General features: G+C 40.8%; 1 long non-coding RNA gene across 1 annotated transcript; it reads right to left on the bottom strand.

Annotated features, from left to right (window-relative positions):
- Positions 1 to 266: 266 nt before the first annotated feature.
- LOC148051409 (uncharacterized) lies at positions 267 to 12,956 on the bottom strand. The gene is made up of 5 exons (XR_015699550.1): positions 12,937 to 12,956; positions 12,703 to 12,832; positions 8,539 to 8,577; positions 7,617 to 7,706; positions 267 to 389 (listed from the first exon to the last, which is right to left on the bottom strand). It is a non-coding gene; the product is annotated as an uncharacterized LOC148051409 (long non-coding RNA).
- Between the last annotated feature and the right edge of the window lie 1,431 nt (positions 12,957 to 14,387).

Below are 14,387 nucleotides of genomic sequence, written 5' to 3' on the forward strand. Positions count from 1 at the left end.
AGAGACTCCCAGTAAAGATGAAAGCCTGTTCTACATTTTCTTAAGTTACTCATTTACAGCAGAAAGGTCTGAAAACAGATTTTTAAAACTGAGAAGTGCGAAGGACAGGACTATCAACACTTAGGTATACTTTTATTCATGGTACTGTGAACTGAAGGCTAATGTAGAACACCATGCTGAAAAGGAACAATGTCTCATTACTTGGCAGACGCCAAGTCAGCTGAAGAAAACCTTATGTTGAAAGTATCAGAATATTCTTTTTTCCTTTCCCTTCACAAGAGCCGTGCTGCTAGGCAACATGCAACACCCAGGTTATACTTCACAGCAGAAGACAGGGCATCATAGCAGTCACTTCGGAAATAACAGGCAGTTTCAACTCCACAACAGCTCTGCAGTTGATGAGTAAAGCAAGACCATGTTAAGCAAATGCTCCCTTTGTAGAAGTACCAGGAGCTATTATCACCTAATTCTAGTCCAGTAAGTGCAGTTAAACCCGTTTTCCCACACAGCTACAACAATACAGGAGATGGTGGTGACATTTTTAAGCCAATTGAAACACTGATAGAGCAGAGCATTGCTGTTTGACTCCACAGTAGTCCAAGACATTCAAAAGCATTGGCCAGATGATTTATTGTAAGAGCCAAACTTTTTAAAATAGGGAATCTCAGTGAAGTCATGCATTCAAATCCTCATAGTTACTGTTAATATGTTTTACCTAACTCCTTATACAGATTTTTAAGTGGCTAAAGATAAATACCAACTTCATCTCTCAGCTTTTGAGTAGTTGGCATATCCATATTAAAAGGTCTTAATACCCTGAATCACAGAACAGTTGAGGTTGGAAGGCATCTCCTGACTATTTCCAAGGATGGAGACCAAAACCTCTCAGGGCAACCTATTCCAGTGTTCATCCCTCCTCACAGAAAGAGTTTTCTGTTCAGATGTAGTTTCCCGTGTTTCAATTTGTGCCCATTGCTTCTTGTCCTGCCATAGGGCACCACTGCAAAGAGTCTGTCTCCATCTTCCTTACATCTTCACATCCAGTATTTATAAACATTAATAAGTAAGTTCCCCACTGAGCCTTCTCTTTTCCAGACTGAACAGTCTCAGTTCTCTCAGCCTCATAGGAAAGAGGCTCCAGTCCCTTAATCATCTTACTGGCCCTTTGCCAGACTCTAGTTAACTCCCTGTCTTTCTTGTACAGGAGAATGTGGAAATGATCTTTTCTCTTTTAAAATACTTAGGAGTTACCAGAATTTTAAAGTTTTATTGAGCAGATTTGAGTCAAACTCATTGCTGTTCCATCCAATCCACATTTTATCTGGAGCATATGAAATGTCATTTTTGCCTTGAAACAGAGAACAAACTGCAATTCTACCTGATTAATAGTGTTTGAGGTAGAAACAACAACAGACAATCTTATAAAACTTCTTTCAGTCAATATTTAACACTCACACCTGGTCTGAGGACTCCAGGATAGAGGCATAGACTTATAAGGAGCATGACGAGAGAGCACCCTCCTCCAAGGATATTTACTCAGATTGTTTTTCCACTGTTCCCTGCTCTACCCATTGCTTCCATGAAACAAGTACTGTCCCAAGCAACCAAGGCTAAGGAGAGATTTTGCACTGCCTACAGGATACAAATCTGAATCCACTCAAGCCAAAGAAGGTATTAAATCAGCCTCTAACTGCAAGACACAAGATCTACCCTTTTATTGAGGTAGATGGGGAAGGAATGCACCACCTCCACCTTGAATCTATCTGTAAAGCCCTTGAAGACAGTTGCAGGGATTCCATGCTCTGTCAGGGTCACGGCTGACATCTGTCTGCAGAGAGAGACCACTGCTGGATAGATGCAGTTCACCAAACTGCCTAGGATGACTCCTGACTTTGTATTCACAAGCTCTGCCCAAATCACAGCTCTGCACACTAAACAGCAGCTGCTAACTGCCATACCAAGGTACCTGAAGCCTCCACACAAGGAATCTACACACTTCACAGCAAAGCTCTGCACACTCCACACACAAAAGTCAGACAGCCAAGAGGTGGGTGCCTCAGTTGCTTTTCACAGCTCTTGCCAATTTTTAGCATTAAATGGCTTTCAAGCCCACACAAGTCTTTAAAACTATTAGAAAGATGAAGTCCCCATTAAACCAAGCACACGGAAGCAGGCATAAATTTTGGCAGCATTGGTCATTCTTCCACAGCTGGAGTAGGGGAGAAAAATCAGAGAAACACAGCGCAATATCCAGGACAGCTGCAAAGCAGGAAAATGAGCTTTTTGCTTTATCTTAGAGACAAAAGTTTAAGAGAAAGCTTATTAGAAATATTTTCCCCTCAGGTAAGGTAAATAAATTTCTGAACTTGCTGATAATCAAAAGCCCACGGATTACCACTGCCCAACATCAATTGCTAAATCTGATCCACAGAAGCATTCCAATCATAGCACAAATTTAAAACTTCACACACAAAAAAGTTAGGCATTTGCAGCAGTCATACAGGAGCCAAGGCTATCAGTAAGAACATGACATGACAACCATTATAACAAGAGCAAACAGTTTCATTTAGAGTTATCAAAGCTGAGCCATATGCCTTTCTACACTTTTTGCGGCAGATGATCATTTCTCAGTTTCTTACTTTCTTATATGTTTGGAGTAGAAACCTTCAGTGTGAGGAAAAGCACGGAGAAGCCCAATTATGTGAATGAGTCATGCCATCGTTAACGCCCAGGGTACCAACTGGAAAACATGCTAAGCAGGATGAATTGCTTTCAGAGCTTACATTTAACTTTGAAGAAATAGGTAGGGAAAGATTGTGCTGCTGCATCAAAAAGTTTCCATTTTCTAATTTCATATCTTTTCCTAGAGAACTTGAAGCACTGACAGTAATTTATAGCATAAAAGTTCAAATGCCTCCTGTTTAAACAATTAATACTTTACAACAGCCATATAGATAATAGGAACTTCTGCTTTGAGTTTCACTCAGGGAAAAAAGATCTCAACTCAGAAAAAGGCTAAAAATATAATTAGCCTGGTAATTGGAGCTTGATTGTATGTATTGAGCTTTTTTTGTTTTAAAGCCAAACGCTGTTCTGTCCCACTGAAATTTCACAGAACTCGCCTCCAAAAAAACTCAGCATAGCTGTTCAGAAACACCTAGAAAGCAGGAGGACAAAGCTTACTTTGCCTGAGTTAGGTTAGACACAAAGTGTTTAAACCTACATCTTTCGCTCATTACCCACCTTGAGAGCTCCTGCTGAGGAAGCCAGAAAGCCATCTAACCTGGGCAGCAGGAAAAGAAAGACAAAAGATGCACCTTGTGTCCCAAGAAAACAAGCAACAAAATAAGAGTGACAGAAAGAAAAGAAAAAAAAAAAAACCAAAACCCACACACAACCCACAACAACAACAAAAACACACTTAGCTCAAAGCCAGGCATGCACAGAAACAAAACGTGAGGGATTTTGAAAATCGGAGGAAGACAGCTACTGAAAGTAGAGAGCAGCTGAGGCAGAGAGAGGTTTTTCTCTAAGCCCAGGAAAGTATATCCTAATAACAGTTTCAAAGTCTTTTAGTAGACCATGTCTTAAGTATCTTAGACACTTAAATTTGTAGCCTAGAGGCTTCCTCTGATTTAATGTGGGCTAATTCTTGCTCAGTGTGCAAGCTTTTCTGAGAGCTAGATACGGAGCTGTGTTCCTTACATTAAAGTCCCATCTTATCTGAAGATAGCAAACTGTTCTGTGCTGCCCTTGATAGCCTTCCTAAGAATTTCCTCTTAACAGGGCAACTAGAATCCATATGTATCACTGTATTCCTGCCATGACTTTCCTATTGGCCACCCTAAAAATCCCACAATCAGTATTTTAACATGAGGAAGTGAGGCAGACTCAAGATTAAGCCTCCTCAGCCTCAGAGGCACAGCAGTTCATTTCCCTCCACTTCCCCAGTTCTAGCTGAGGTTAATAAATCCTGTTCCTAAACCCCTGCTGAACAGCCTACAGCCACTTTGCAGATCAGCAGAAGTCCCTCCCCTCTTAACCCCGCAGCACAAGCGCCCAGGAGGCAAGGCTGAATTCACATTCCCAGAAGGCAATGGTATCCACACTTACTGTTACAAGTGGAGAAAAGGTCTCACATTAAGGGGCTGACATTCAGCTCAGACTGTACCTGGATTCAGATACTACTGAGTCACCCCTCAAACAAGAAAAATGTACGGTTGTGCTGTACTTTAAATGCCAGAGGTTGTTTCCCTATATCTGGAGTGAAGCATGGTATTTTAAGCACCCCTAATCTTTAGTGTTTTTTTTTTTCCCTTTTGGCTATTATTAGCCAACTTCCTTGGGAAAAGGCAGGAATATCTCCCCCTCATATTCATATTTGATGTAACCAGTCTGACAGAAACTTATATATATCAATACGTTTTAAGACCCTATACAGAAAAGAAAGGTCTTCAGTTAAACAAATCACAAGTGTCCAACTTTGCTGATCTCTCACAACAGGGTTAGAGTCTTAAGGAAAGCTTGTAACAAACAAGTTTTATCTCTCTCTACAGAGTTAGTAAAAAAGGATGGTCTAAGTATGGAGGGTATATTAAACATTTCAGTTCATGTCCAGGGACTAGTGTACAAGGCTGAAAATATCTCATTTCTATACTGTGCTTAAGTAGGCTTTGCCATTAAGAACAACTAGACACATCAACATCCATTAACAGCCAAACAGCTACAGATTCTCAAAGAAGATGAGAAAATCTAAGAAGGAATCCTCTTGTGAACAGAGTATTTCAGAGTAATTCACAATTAATACCTTCATTGCTCCATGTTTCCAAAGTATTGTTCATTTACTACAAGGTTAACTTTATAGTACCTTGCCTCAAAATAGGCAGGGTACCTATCCTCTCCCCGATTCCTGTTTGTGTTGGTATTTCAAGCACACCCACATGATGTACAACATCCTTCAACCTCGGCCCTGTCAGTGGCTTCTTCACTACGTAAAACATACCATGAGCCACCAAGAGCAAAAGCGGCTCTTGAACTTGTCCTTTGCAGTACACAGTACCCAATGAGTAATGCTGTTGAAGACACAGTATTTAATGGAAGAGTTTAATTTTAAAACTTTGTAGGAGCATCAAAAGCCAAAACTTCTTACTGCCATGATCAAACACATCCAAACAACACAAAAAGTGAGCAAGCTTTTTAAAGAGAGCTAAGAGAGGCAGCTAAAAGCTAAATTCTTAGCATGGAGCACAGATTGTACAATGATATCATATTGGCAAGCTTGTACCATTTATCTCAACAAGACTTGAAAGACAAAAAGGAGACTGGCATGGTACAACAGTAAAGCAAGGAAGGCTATGAACTCCAGGAGGTTGAAGTTGTACAAAAGTGAGGAAAATAAGAAGGAACAAACTCTGGCAAGTGCAGAGTAAGATTATCCAGAAATGTTTGAGGAACAATTTGCAGACATCAAAAATTAAAATTTATTTTAAACCACATTAAAAGCAGAAAGTTCTGCCAGAGAATCTATAAATAAATATAAAACTAGTGGAAGATCAAGGTGTAACAGGAACCTTGGAGAATTCAAGACTAGCAGATGTTTATTCCCACTGCATCTATGTCCACTGCAGGAAAAGTTGAGGTATTTCACTGCTTTCCAATGTCTTAACATGAAAGTCACACAATAAAAGGATATTGATAAATGAGAATAAACAGTATCAAAGACAATATGGCACTGACTCAACACTTCTAAAGCACTTAAGGATCAGAGGCCTGTGTTATCTGTGGCACAGCCAATTAAAACTGCCTCGGGACCAGGAGAGTGACCACTGACAAAGACAGGATACCAAGCAAGATGAACCACATACCAGCTTCCCATGGAGGCAGCATTTAAAGAATGCAAATACTAATAGCAGAAGAAGCAGCAGCAACCAGGTAAATTGAGATTGTCAAACTGGACAATCTGGTCCACTGCTTGCAAAATGAGAACTGAATTGAATCACACAGTGCCAGTCCAGGCATTTGCAGGTTCTCTGTACAATCCTATCATGTTTTCGTTGTTCCTACACATAAGAGACAAAACAGCACCTGCCAACACGACCATTATAAAAAATGTTTGTGCAAACAGCTTGGTCTTATCTAATGTAAAAGCAGATCTCACATGGGCGCTGTGACATCAGGAGTGTAGTCAACATGAGGGGACAAAAGCTGCACATTTCTGCTTTCATTCAGATAGTTACGAAACAGGGAGAGAAATTCAGGTTCAGGTAAAATATTAGGTTAGAATTACTACCCAAAGATAACCAGATGAGTATTTCCTGAAAGACAGATTTACACAGCAGCCAGCTCTGACTTCGAAAGTGAAAAATGGAAAAACCCCAGTGTCTTTTACGTAAAGCAGAGTTTTTACCAAGGTTTCCCACAAAAAGGACAACTGTTTTAGCAGTTTGGAGCACTGAATAAAGGTGTAGAGGAGTAGTACTAGTGCCCCCCCCCCCCCCCCCCCCAGTTTTTGTGAATTCAGCAGCAATTCGGGAGCCTGTTTAACCAGTTCTGCTTATGGAAACCCTAAATGCCAAAAGCTTTTGCTATCACAAGAGGCCGCTGTTAAGTGCGATAATCAAGACGAGAGTTTGGAAAGCACTGGATGCATCAACATCAAGCAAAATTCACGAGATCAGAGCAATAAAATTGAGTGTTCAGAAATGCAGTAGCAGCTCCTGAACAATAATACATATAGGTTTCTTCCAGGCGAGAGATGCTTTTTTTTGGTACAGGATCTGGATTACTGCTACTGTTATCAGGGAACAAAAATCAGTGTACCACTACTACGCTGCTTATTAAGAAGCCACAGAATTACAAGTAACACTTGAACTGACCTTTAGATAGTGCAGATGGCATGCCAGCCTGAATTAGTGAAACTGGATATTATACAGCAAGATTGTCATGGTTGCCTGGTATACAAATCAGCATGGAACTCTTCCCCAGGGAAGACAAATACATAAAGACTTAAAACAAAAGTAATGTGCATTAGAGCTGCAGCCATAGCCAAAATAGCCACTGAATGACACTGGACAGATGAAAGACACCCAAGGCACAACTATGTTTCAGATCATAGGATGACATCGGACTGCACAGCTGAGAGCTCATCACCCAGCACTGCATATATCTGGTCTGACACACCTGGAGCAATACTACCTTTATGATTATTTATATTACCAAAGCAGCATGACAGGAAGGGAACTGCAGTCTGAAGTCAATTCGTAAGTATTCTCTGAAGCATCTAAAGAGTGTTTATTCCTAGCTAGAATTAAAATATAAATGGACTTCAAAATGACTGCAATTTCTCCTTCAACTTGTGATCACACCACCAGACTGGTTCCTTGTGCTTAAAGTATCAGTTCAAAGATGTCTCTACTATTCTGGTTTTACTACTGACTTAGGAACTGGCCCAGCTGAGTTGTCAGCCTCTCAGGCTGAAGGAGCTGCACCCAGCCATTTGGTCTACATGTTGCACTCAGTGTTGCTTGGGTAGGAGAAATACCCAACACACTACTCACAAGAGAGAATTACAGAACATTGATCTCTCTGAACTTCAGCGCGTGTTGCTGTTCACATACCAATAAAATGCTGCTGCAGCTGCGGAGTCCCTCCTCCAGTTTTAGAGAATCAGGCATCAGTAAGGATGAAACAGTGGCCACCCTGTTCCTCTGAGGTAACAAGGATTTAAACAGGAAAGCAAATTAATAAAGGCTTGTCATAAAACTGTCACACACAGTCCTGACTGCTGCACAAACTAATTAGAGGTAGGCATTAGAAGGAACAGTAGCCAGTCCAAATTCAGCTTCATTAAACAATATCAAAAAACATTATGACATATCTTGTCCAGGACAGTAAAAAGACCAACAGAAGCAAGTCACAGTGAGATCTGGACTGATATCCATTCCTTCATCATGCTTACACACATCTCCTTCCCCACCTCCTTTTCAGAAAACTGAATTAGAAAATACAGAGATTTTACCCCTTGGTCAGTCTGGCCTCTTGTGCTGCCATGTAGCTGCTGGCTCACCTCCCTTCTTCAAGTCAGCCCCCAAAGCAGCTCAGCTACTTGCAGGATTCCCACTTCCCACACAACTCCAGGAAGACAAGCAGCCCTTTTGCAGCTCGCCTCTGCTGGAGGAGTTACCCCCAGCAAACCTTCTCCCCTCTGCTTGTTTCCAAATGAAGGCTGCCAACCTTCCCCACACCTGTGTCTCATAACCTTAATCCTACCCAGGCCTCAGGTGCAGCCCAGGGCACTGAGGACACCCGCTCTTATTAACCCTTCATACCAACACACAGTGTTTAATGTAAAGCTTCATAAAAGTAAGTTTTCAGCAGGGATCTGAAGAAAGTCCACATGACAATGTGGATGGGGGGGGGCAGGGAGAAGGCAAGCAGGGTTTCAGGGGTTTGTGGCTTCAGTTACAAAGGTTTAAAAGAGAAGTAACAGGCCTTTTACCATTAGGATTGTGCACAAGCAGTTCAGAAGCACAGAAGTACCTGTAAGCTGAAAGTGTAGTCCTCTGCTTTATTGGTCATCTAAAACAGAAGTGGATGTCAGAATGGGACAGATAAATTCACTTCCAAACATATGTGCTGCAATTTGCCTAAAGCCTCTATGCGTTTCCTTCAACCATGATCCCACTGTTCAAATTCCCACCCTGGCTAATCTCCAGGTTGAACACATCCTTCCTGCCACTATGTATTTGCAGTCTTCACACAACTATAAGAAGCAGCAGCACCACATTATGCTTGAATATTCGTCCTTTGCCTCCCAGTAAATCCCCTTGTTAGGCTCATCTAGCTTGTTAAAGAAATTATCTTCCTATATTTACTTCATATGAACTTAGGTCAACAATAACAACATTTTTCAATGTACATGTTTGTTCATTTAGAGTTCCCGTTCTTCAATTGTTCACCTTTGTCCTTGTTTACTCATCACCACATATACTGACTTTTAGAATCAGGTTGAAAGTTCACTATTTTCCAGTTCTGTCAGCCAGCAAATAAGCCTCGGAAATCTTAACATCAGCTCTCTTGTGACTGATTCAGCTTCTAAAACATACAGTTCATTGGTCTTGACAACACATTTTCTTTCACACCAGATACACTGTACAGTTCCACATGACACCAAATGCAGAGCAGTTTTCCTGAAATAGCAATCTAATAGTTGTAAACATAATATTTGTATAGTATGTGCTCTGAAGTGGTTGCTTCATTTAGAAGACAAAACATTATGTGAAGTGTTTCTGGGGTTTTTTTTCCTCCCCATAACTATATTTTTTTTTGTGTATGATGACATTTCTTTGGTCTGTAATAGTTTCTTTGTCCATTTCGGTTTTTAAACATGCTGTATTGCTCAGTGAGAGGTGAAAGGCATCTCAGGGTTTCATTGTCTCTTTGCTGCAATTGCTAGTACTCTGTACCATCATGAAGGATATCTGTTTACTGTATTGTAATAGCACCTTTAAGGGTACACAGAGAATACATATTTAGAGAGCCAGAAAATTACCTTGAAAAGCAAATACAAAGATGGAGGTGGAGGAAAGGCTACAGTAGTAAGACAGTCCACTACAAAAAAGTTAAATCAATAGAGAAAGACAGAAAAATGGGGCCACGTTTCTAGAAGACCAAGGATGTAGAGCTACGCTAGGAGAGTATCTTGAGACAGTTTTGCGAGGTACATGGATGCTACATTTTCAGAAACACCTCAAAACCACTAAGAAAATCCCATAACTGACAAAAAACCCTAAGACAAATACAGCTCTGGATGCAGCCAGAAGGTGCAATCAAGAACACATAGGACCTCCCACCACCAAACCTACTCGGCGCACTATGCTAGAGTACCACAGTCAGTCCCAGCCAGCACAAACTGGCTCTGCTGCCCTTCCCCTCGCCTCCCACTGCTAAATCCAACTCCCCACCTCTCCACTACCTTGTGCTTGTACAGCCTTCAGCCTTGCAAACCAAACCAAGGAGTTCACGTGAGACAGCAGTTGAACTTGCCACCAAAAAGCAAGTACTCTGTTTCCCAAGCCAGTTTGCTACTTACTTGTGGAGGGATAGAAGGAGCTAAAAGAACATGGGTATTTAGAGGGCAAAAAGCAAATTCCCATTTTTCCTTATGAAGAACATCATTGTCTTTGTGGCACTCTCTAAACCAGTAAGGCATTGCTATCATCCTGTAACCCACAAAGATTTTTGAAGTGTTTTCCTACCTTCCATAGGTATCTGATCAGAAAAGATGCATTCTCTTCTCCACCCTACATCTGATTTCACACACTCCTTCCTCCTTCTAACTTGTAACTAATGAGAGGTCTGTCACATTCTTCTACTGTGGAAGAAGATACCCTCTTCCTCCTTGCACATAACATCTGCAAATCATTAGTTGCTTCACCATAGTCAAATCTGACTTCACCTGCACTCTCTTTGCACAATAATAGATGCCTGTCCTGCAACATGAGGCTCCATTAATGCAGAAACAACTATAGTAAGACATTACAGCACTCTAGACAAATAGCTGGGATGCCTCCCACAGGCTTCATTCCTTCCAGCACGTGGGCATGTCCATCCACACATTTTCCTTCCTCACCAGGCTCCTTCCACTACTACTACTGCTGCCTGCTTAGCCCATCTTTTTTAGACATGCAGATCCTGCACCTGGGCAGCAGTTACAATAATGACATCGACCCCACAGGATTCAGGTGTGTGTTTGCTGCATTTGACACTTCTCACAGAGGAGCACCTGATCCAGACACCCTTCCCTCTTAAGCCTCACTACCACTCTGCTACCTAGACATTAACACATCTCATTACAAATTCACATTGGCTTACGTCTGCTTTGCAGAGAGCTACAAATTCTGGAAGGTATCAAAAGGAACTCTGTGTTTTACAAGAAAAAATTAAATGATACAATGTTTTATAAATATTTATGATTATTTTTTTCTGAGAGCTAATTATTATGCAGCAAGTGTATTCACCAGAGGACAAAACCTTATTTCCTTGATAACAGGACTGACAAAATAAAGTGATATGAGTTATTTGTCTTTATGGACTCTTAACTACAAGCTACAGTCTTAACGTTTATGAATGGCATTTGTTCTGCAAGCAGACTGAAAAGTGTACTGGTGCAGTCCACTTAATGTATCTATGACCTCAAAGTATTCATGTTAACAGGTAGCCTGTAACAGCATACACCATATTACACAAAAAGCAATTTAAGAGAAGCATACAAACAACCTTTCCAACAGAAACAGTGTTTCTTCTAGTACATGTCATAGTAAGGTTGAGGCTTAGTTTAAAGATTTTTCTTAAGCATTTTGTTGTGCATATTGATCTAAGCTTTAAGGTTCATCTGGTGTACTTTAAAATTTCCTCCAGAGCCCTGGAGGAAAATACAAGGCTAATAACATACAGGGTAATAAGAGATGCAAAATGCCTGTCTTATCGATTACATGTATATTTATACTAGGTTCATGACCCTGATTTTGGTGTTTACTTGTGTTTAAGCAGCTAAATCTTTTTCCTTGATTCATCACTTTTTTTTTCCCAGGACTTAAGAAATGTCTAAATACAATAGCTGTCCAGAGTTAGACGCATAACTGTCTCTCACACAGCATAGGATATTCTTTTCCAACTCAACTATCTACCTCTTTGTTTTTCAGTTCCCAGCATGCAAGAGGGGCTTTAGAGGAGAGGATTGCAAGATGCATGTTCAGGTGTGTCCATATGCCACACATCTAAATTCCATTTGAAAAAGCCTTCACACTGGTCAAAACCAGGACATAATTAGCCTACTGAGGAAGAGCCATAACAAGGCTCTCACACTGGTGACAAGAACATTTTATTGCTATTAAAGCCATGAATCTCCACACAGAAGATTAACTGTTAACTGTACCATTACTTTATTTGCTATTAGCAAAAGCAACAGGACAGGTGTTAGGAATAATACAACAGAAAAGGCAGAAAGATCAAAGGGGACATGACATCTATTCAGGGCTTATCCGTCCTCTTCTCCCTCACTGCACTACTTCCCTTGCAATATTGACATCAGTACAACTGACCACCTGATGGAGCTGTGCCAGGGTCTCCAAGACCTCTTCCACCCAAGCAGATCCTACCCCTTGCAGCATGACAGGAATTGCACATTTCTGAGAGCAGATCTACCTCCTTTCCCTCTAGAGTAGGTTCTCCCAGTAGCAGTTCCCGCAGAAAAGTCACCTTAAAGTCCAGTCACCTAAATCATCTTACTCTCTGGGTTTTTTGTACGTGCTGTTATTGAGCATAGCTTTATGCAGAGCTCATTCAAACACAGCGGGAACATACACCACAGTTGGCAAGTCTGAAGATGCTCCAGTAATCAGAATGAGTAAATCAGTAATCAGAAATGAGTAAAAGAGAAAAGGAGGAAAGAGCTGGATTTTGTCCAAAAACAAATAAGTTTTTGTTAAGTTATTGAGCACTGTCTTTTCCATACTCATTTGAAAAGAGTATTTGTCTCTCAAAAGAAAATTACTATATGCCAAAGTGATTTCAAATGGAAACAGAAGACATATGATAAAGAGACAGGGCACTTGGGAGAAGAAAGCTTTTCCAGATTTTTCAACCTGCTAAACTCCAGACAACTTCCAGACAAGCAGAAAGGATCTTAAAAAGAGAACTTACCTTTCTTGGGCTACTTCTGTCTATCAACTCCATACAGCAAGATGAGTAGACTCAAGCAGAACTGCCACGCTCTGGCAGCTAGGTTTTCCACAGGAACAGACCTTCCCCAGCTGCACAACAAGCAAAGCATCTGGAAATACAGGTTCTCTGCTTTCACCCAAGATTTCACTTGTCTCTTAAGAGCAAAACATGCACTACTCACAAAATCTTGACACTGAACTCAGACATCCTTACCTAGAATGGGGACACTAAATTTTGCTTCAGTGTGGGCTCCGAGTCACCTGTCATAGTGAGGATATGGTAATGGAGTTCAGGGTCTCGCAGAGCCTTCATGCAGTCCCACAACTCTGTTATGCAGCCCCATAAACACAATTTTCCCCATTACCAGGAAAAGGTGCCAGGCTTTACACTGACCTGGCAGCGCAGGGTCTCAGGATTGTCTGTGCCTTGACCTGAGCTTGTTGTATCTTGGTTTAACAGTTGTGCAATGGTCAGTGACTGTTGCCTGACCCGTTTTGTCTTGAGAACCAGCAATACCCTGTGTGGTAAAGGCCCAACAGCCCCAGCAGACTCCAAGTAATTCCTCACATCCCATGTCAAACTTTTCCTCAAGACAATGAACTTGAGACAAAGATGATTTGCTTTGACACCCCCAACCTCTCTAATTCAGAGTTACTGGCACCATCAACTGTAGGACACAGAGGGCCATCGAAAGGATGAACACGCCACCAGAGAAAAGGGGCTGATATTAGTAAGTTTTCTAGCATAACAGTTATTATTAATGAGACTCCTCTGACTTAATGTAGTCTGAGCTCACCATTATTCTGGTAACACTATTATTACTGGATTAATAATATCCTCGTATTTTGACTAGATTGTTAAGATTTTGATCAGGAGAGCAATAAACTCTTGGCTCCACACATATGCAATGTTCCCTTTTTTCCTATAATAAGATTTAGAGTCTAATATCCAAAATGTGTTTTCAAATCTCATTTACTATTCTCTATACACTATATTACACTCAGTATACTGTACTTACTTCTCACCTCCAATGTCACACTCAAAGATACTGTGCATTTGTGTTTCTGGATCTCCAAAAGGAGAGTTCTGAAGCCATGGCTGCCCTTTGAGGATTATACAGGAAAAAAAAAAAAAAACAAAACAAAAAACAAGTCACCCTTAAAAAGTGTCTCCGTAACAATATTTTCAAGAAGCTGGGAACAGAAGGTGAACAGTTTCCAGTTTTGGAAGTAAAGAGCAATATAGTAGTAAATAAAAGAAGTGGGTAAATTCACCTGTTGTAGAGGAGAAGTAGGTAAATCCTGTAATAAGGGGATATATTTAAGAAAATATATCGCTCTTTTCAAACCAATTAAATTACCATGAGAACATCAACGACAAGAAGCAGATGAGGACAGGAGGAAAAAAAAAAAAAAAGCAGGAAAAAAACCCAGACTCAGAGTCCACACAGTAAGAAGAAAAGCAGAAGAATAGGTTCAGAAGTCAGTGGCAGAAAACAAGATAGCATATGTATGGTGGAATGAAATGTACTCTGAGACAGACAGCACAGGAAAGATAGCAGCAGGTGCCACCCTTTGCTTTGAAAAACTAGCCCCCATATTGTTTAATCCATTCCTAGTGCATGGAGTAAGAAGCTCAGCCTGCACAATCTCTCCTTTTCTCCT

Source organism: Nipponia nippon, unplaced genomic scaffold, assembly GCF_047370975.1.
Source record: "Nipponia nippon isolate SJK-2023a ecotype South Korea unplaced genomic scaffold, ASM4737097v1 scaffold_6, whole genome shotgun sequence".
In the NCBI taxonomy this organism is placed as follows: domain Eukaryota; kingdom Metazoa; phylum Chordata; class Aves; order Pelecaniformes; family Threskiornithidae; genus Nipponia; species Nipponia nippon.